Below are 6831 nucleotides of genomic sequence, written 5' to 3' on the forward strand. Positions count from 1 at the left end.
TGGGCAATCCTACTTCTGTAGTGATACTGCCTCGGAAACCCAAGGAGGGGTCGCTATGAGTCGGGGCCGACTCGACGGCAAACAACACAACAATCTATATATTAATCCTGAGCTTTTGATTACAATGGCTACATTGTAACACCCTTTTATGGCAGTGAAGGTGGCAGTTTATGCCCTACTCAACTCCACTGCTGTGGCAGAATAGCTGTCTGTCCTGCCTAGCTTTCGTCAAGAGTCGGCTGCATTTACAATGTAGTAATGTCATGGTAGCGTAGTGCCTAAGGCATTTGACTGCTAACCAGCAGACTGGCGGTTCAAAGCGACCATCCACTCCTTGGAAGGAAAGTTGGGCAATCTACTTCCATAGTGATACTGCCTCGGAAACCCAAGGAGGTGTCTCTATGAGTCAGGTCCGACTCAACGGCACATAACAACAACAACGTCATGGATTTGATGGGAAATCTTTCCTCTAGACTGAATGGTAATCATTGTGTTGATCTAGACCAGTCATTCTCAACCGGCGATAACTCAGGGTTTTTAGTAATATCTAGAGACATTTTTGGTCATCACAACTGGGAGGTGTGGGAGTTCTACAGTATCAAGTAGGTAGAGGTCAGGATGCTACTAAATACTCATAGTATAGCCCCTACCACTAAGGGTTATCTGATCCAAAATCTCAATAATGTTGAGGTTGAGAAAGTATGATGTAGAAGTAGCAAGGCTCTTCTCATAGCCCTTGGTCTGTAAGGATCATGTTGTTGTTAGATGCTGTTGAGTCAGTTCCAACCCTGTGTACAACAGAACAAAACACTGCCAGGTCCTGCGCCATTGTTACAGTCATTACTATGTTTAAGCCCATCGTTGCAGTCACTCTGTCAATCCATCTTGTTGAGAGACTTTTTTTTTTTTTTTTTTTTTGCTGACCCTCTACTTTACCAAAGGAGTTCTGGTCGTGCAGTGCCTAAGGCATTTGACTGCTAACTAGAAGGTTGGTGGTTCAAAACCACCAGCTGCTCTGCAGAAGGAAGGAGCAATCTACTTCTGTAAATATTTACCACCTCGGTAACCCAATAGGGGTTACTATGAGTTGGACTCGACTTGATGGCAGTGAGTTTGGTTTTTCTGAGTTTGCTACTTTACCAAGTATGATGTCCTCTTTCAGGGACTGGTCTCTTCTGATAACATGTCCAAAGTATGTGAGATGTAGTCTTACCAGCCTTGCTTTTAAAGAGCATTCTGTCTGTACTTCCTCTAAGACAGATTTGTTCATTCTTCTATCCGTCTGTGGTATATTCAATATTCTTTGCTAACACCATAATTCAAAGACGTCTATTTTTCTGCAGTCTTCGTTATTCACTGTCCAGCTTTGATACGCATATGAGGCTATTGAAAATACCATGGCTTGGGTCAGGTGTACCTCAGTCCTCAAAGGGACATCTTTGCTTTTTAACACTTTAAAGAGGCCTTTTGTAGCAGATTTGCCCAATGCACTATGTCATTGGATTTCTAGACTGCTGCTTCCATGGCCATGAATTGTGGATCCAAGTAAAATGAAATCCTTGAGAAGTTCAACATTTTCTGTGTTTATCATGCAAGAATCATACTTGAGAGTAATTACAGTAAGGACACAGATTATATTGGCTGGTGATGTCACCTGTTTGTTTGTTTGTTTGTTTTGCCATCCTGGCTAATATTACATCTTTATGAAAAGTGACAGGTGCATAAATCCTCCCAGTTGATGCTAAAGAAATGCCAAATGCATATAGCCAGTCTTCCTGATGGCATAGTGCCTAAGGCATATAACTGCTATCCAGAAGGCTGGCATTTCAAACCCACCAGCCACTCCTCGGAAGGAAGATTGGTCAATCTACTTCTGTAGTGATACTGCCTCGGAAACCCAAGGAGGGGTCACTATGAGTCAGTTCAACTCAACAGCAGTGAGGTTTTTTTTTTTTTTTTTTTTTTGGTTTATACATCATTAATGATCTTCTAGAGACTGCTGTCTAAAGATGTTTTCATTCTTATTCAGATTATCTTTTACTGTTGGTGCCAAGCACTTTAGCACTTTTTTTTTGTTGTTTTTTGTTATTAGAATCTTATGATTGTATGTTCCTTGAGATTTTTCTGTTTCTGCATGGTACTTTTAATCTGTTTTGCCTTTTATACTTGCTTTTACAAACAAGGCTTTGTCTGACCTTGGATTATGCTGTTTTTATCTTGGTTGTGCTACCTGTCAGACCCCTAGTGAACAGTGACAGCAGTCTTCTCAAATAGGCTGAGGCCCAATCAAATGTGGACAGACACATGCATCTCTTATCTTGCTTGGTTTCATTTACTGCTTATCGGCCCTGGTCTAAGCTTGTGTAGGGTACTGCAGTGCCTCTAATATCTCAGCCTCGAAAGGTATGCTTTATTGCAGCATGCTTTCCCAGAGATGGCTGGGCACTTCAGAGTGCGGTTTCCTCTCCCTGTCACCAGGGCAATTTGCTTTCACATCTCCCTGTAGATATAGGAAATGAATAATTCACAGTCCATATATAAGTAGTGATCATTCCTAGATTGAGACATATTTCTACTTGGTTTGAAATTATCTTGATAAAATGAGGCCCATTGTTGGGTTAGGAATTAGAATGTAGGAAAACAAATACAAACTTAAATGAGTTGGCAGTCATCAGCCCAGTAACCGCTGCTCGTGATGGTAAATGTTTCAATAGCAGGATGGCAGTAATAGCGTTTACTTACATAATGTTCCTGTGCTTCTATGGGGCTCACAGGCCCTGTCTGTATTTGTATTTATATTCAGCATGGGGTGGGGTGGAGTGGGCTGGGTGGCTTTGGGGAGAAGAAATTAGGATACATTGTGAAACACCTTACTGCTCTCTCAGTAGGAAAGATAAATGAATATTCTGTGACTCTTGGTTGTAGATAGAGAAAGCTGTGCCTCACCAGCAGTGGGAAAGGATAATTGGAACCTCCAGTCTAATCTGGTTGTCTTAAGTGCATCTGGGGAGTAGTGTATTTAGAATTCTGAGGCCTCTAGTTCTAAATGGCTCCTGGCTCCAGCTGAAGAACAATGGTGTTTCATCTGTCTTGAATTATCTGAGAGTTATTATCCATCATGATTAACTCTTTTTGTCTGTTATAGTGTATAATTATATGGTTATGTGTGTACTTGAAAACATTTAACATGTTTTAAAATGTAGTACTGAAATAACTTAAAATACCACTCACCCATTTAGTTTCACTTTTAGGACACAATTCTTGCAACTCCCTTCTCTTTCTCTTGTGTATCAGTTTTTTAATTATTTCCTTTTCCCCCTTTCTGAAAGTTGTTCAGTATATCAATATTTTATTTTCATAGTGCAGTTTAACATGTAGTATTTGAATAGTATAAATTCTAAAAAAATTAAACAAGAATATTAGAAAAGAGATTGAAAGAGTTCATAAAACCCTGTCATCATGGTAATCTGATAAACTCTATTTCCAGCTATGCAATTTATTTTAGGTTTTCTGTTTCCTAATATAGCTTGTTAGCTTTTCATCAAATTAGGTATAAATAAATAATTATCCTTTATCTTAGAAGTGAAATCATTTGATAGCTCCACAGAGCACACTTTTACTGTTAGTCAAATCCTGTTTCCTTTCTAATGGATCTAATGAAGATAAGTGTTTAATTTGTAGGTTTAAGTTCATAAATCTAAAGTTGGGTGAACTAATTAGCTTACTGGTCAACACTTCGGTTTTCCTTTTCTATTAACAAGTCTATTTAGAAAAACTATGTTAATGGAAAACTATCGCTACTTTTTATTTTTTAAAAACTCATGATGACCAGGAGGAGGACAGGATTAGTTAGTAAATAACACCAAATTCAAGACAGAGGAAGATCTGTGTGTAAATAGGATTGATGTGGAGAAAACAATGTAGTGATAGATTCACTGGGTTTCTTGTGTAGTTGAGCCATATGAACCCAGACCTTAAAGACCTGTTTTCTTTAGATTACTCATGGTAGAAAATGAGTTACTGTACTTGAGGAAACTCTTAGACAGTTTGAAACATTGGGTATATTTTTAACTTCAGTAGTGTGGTTATTTTTTATATTCCAAACTTTAAAATTAATGAGCTTGGAGAAAATGGGTCTATGTTTTATGGTCTTGTAAAATATGTTTATAAATAGATTTACATATGTGATTTGTAACCAACATGTATATGTGTTTGTACATTTCTTAGACTTTTCACATAGGTACACGGAGTAGGTGTTTTTCTTCTAGAGGGTACTGGAACAAATAGACCTAAATTGTTGAAGAAGTATCTAGGTCAGAAGAGATTCACAGAAACAATAAGAGTTTAAACTTGAGAAAGTAACTAGACCGTCATTAATAAAATTATCAATTGATCACCTGGTTCTCCAGTTGTTATAATGAAAAAAAATCCATAAAATGGGGCAAAATTTTAATAATGCCATCACCAGTGTGTTTAATATCATTGTTATTAATGTAAGACTTTGCCGCAGGTCTTTTGCTGAAAATGTTTTTGGGTATTTTATTGAATAATTATTTCTGTTATATATTGCTGTACAATAAACCCCAGACACTGAAACTTAGGAGCTAAAAACAACTATAAATATTTTATTATATTTTAACAGATCTGTGGATTGACTGACCTCATCTAGCCAGTTCTTATGGTCTTACTTGGGACCCCTTTCACATGATTGCAGTTAGATGGTCTCTAGCACTAAAGTCATCACCACTAAAGTTAGATGGGCTGTTGTGGGAGCTGAGACTCTCTCCTTCTCCAGGTGGTTTTAGGGCTTCTCCAATACTCAGATTTCTTACATAGTGACTCAGAGCTCCCAAAAGCAAGCATTCCAAGTGAGAAGAAAGAGAAGCCACCAGTTATTTTAAAGGTGAGGGCTGGATCTGACATGGTGTGATTTTTGCTGCACTCTGTTGCTTAATGGGCAAGAATGAGGGGACTACATAAGAATCGGAAGCTTGGGAGGCTGGGTTCTTTGGAGGACATTTTTATAGATGAACTAACATAGTAATTGCTGAGGAAGGATTAGCATGAATCCAATCCCCAAAATGTGGAGATTGATCTAGTCCTTACATTCCCATTTCCTTGTCACCAGCCACCTCCCACAGCATTGTCTCTTTCTGACCCTAACCACCCAGAGCTACGTCGGCAGTCACAAGTTGAAAGGACACCATCCTTTGGCACATAAAATTAAGAGTATTATCTATAAATACACTGTTCCGTTAAAAAAAATCTGCATGAGACCCAAAGGTCAACAATTAGTTTAAAGCAAAGATGAGAAGGGTGCAAGGACACTAGAGTACTGTCAATGGAACAAACAGAATACAATTAAAGAGAATAATGACATATTGTGAAAAATGTAATGTCACTGAGCAATTTGTATAAAAATTGGCAAATAAGAGCTTAATATGCTGTGTAAACTTTCCCTGAAAATGTAATAACATATTACTTTAAAAGGGGGGGCACCATTTCTCAGACTGCAAAATAGAGAACAGTTGTAAGTTTGAGGAAGTCCACACAACACCCTAGCCTTCTGACCTGAGCTGCTTTCCCACTGTGCCTTGAGGATGCCAGCCCCAAGCTCAAAGATTCTCATAACACCCTTACCTTCTGACCTACTGGTTCCTAATGCCCCCTTTGGGCTTGATAAATCACTGTTGTTATTGTTGTTGTGTGCTGCCAAGTCAGACCCGACTCATAGCGACCCCTCCTTGAGTTTCTGAGGCAGTATCACTTCGGAAGTAGATTGCCCAACCGTCCTTCCGAGGAGTGGCTGGTGAGTTTGAACCACCAGCCTTCTGGTTGGCAGTCAAGTACCTTAGGCACTATGCTACCAGAACTCCCTAGAATGACTCAAAGAATTCACAGAGATTATACCATACTTATGGAGCCCTGGTGGTCCCAGAGGGTTTCCAATTTGAGGCTTCCATGTCCTGAGGCATGCACTGCTCTCCAAAGAGCAGCTGTTTCCATCAACCAGGAAGCTAAGCCTCTGTTCAGGGCTTTTATTAGCCAGTTGTGCATGATAGGCTAAATCATGCCACCTGAGACTAGTTGATATTTGCCTCCCAAATGAGTCTTTTCTGGGCTGGCCATCACAGATTCTCAGGTGTCACATGGAAGTCTCAGACCAAGGCATCCCAACTACTCCCATGGTTATTTGTCCAGAGCCAAGGACAAAGGCCATGTTACTTAGGGTAAAACTTGTTCCATTGCCCCATAGTATTATACCTAAAAATATTTTATTTTAGACATGAAGTATTATGTGTGTCCTAGCGAGTTTAAGGGAGCTCTGGTAGCATAGTGCCTAAGGCACTTGACTGCTAACCAGAAGGCTGGTGGTTCAAACCCATCAGCCACTCCTCGGAAGGAAGATGAGGCAATCTATTTCCGTAGTGATACTGCCTCGGAAACCCAAGGAGGGGTCACTATGAGTCGGGTCCAACTTGATGACACATAACAACAACAATAGTGAGTTTAAGCTTCAATTCTAGACCCAGTCAGTTGCACAACAAAGAATCTGTATATGAAATGAGGATAGCCTATGGTATATAAGAAGGACTGTACTAGAGGGTTGAACAGTTCAGCTGCAGCTATAAGACACAGCAGGCCTTGGAGATCATCAAGTCTAACCTCTAACCCATGAACTTTATCTCCTACTTCCTCTGTCATGTTCCCCCAAAAGCTAGACACCAGAACTCTACATTCTTTTCAGAAAGTGCAAAAAATAATTCCTTCTCCTTTAGAAACTGCTTTCTTAAGCAGGTGTCCATTGTTGTTGTTGTTGTTGTTATGTGC

At 39.6% G+C, this 6831-nt stretch overlaps 1 protein-coding gene across 1 annotated transcript in view; it reads left to right on the top strand.

The window, feature by feature from the left end:
• SDCCAG8 (SHH signaling and ciliogenesis regulator SDCCAG8) overlaps window positions 1-6831 on the top strand; it is a 352265-nt gene that overhangs the window by 7143 nt on the left and 338291 nt on the right. The gene's annotated exons all lie outside the window — the stretch shown is intronic.

This window comes from Orycteropus afer, unplaced genomic scaffold (genome assembly GCF_000298275.1).
Source record: "Orycteropus afer afer isolate SDZICR_OR568_19922 unplaced genomic scaffold, OryAfe1.0 scaffold00239, whole genome shotgun sequence".
In the NCBI taxonomy this organism is placed as follows: Eukaryota; Metazoa; Chordata; class Mammalia; order Tubulidentata; family Orycteropodidae; genus Orycteropus; species Orycteropus afer.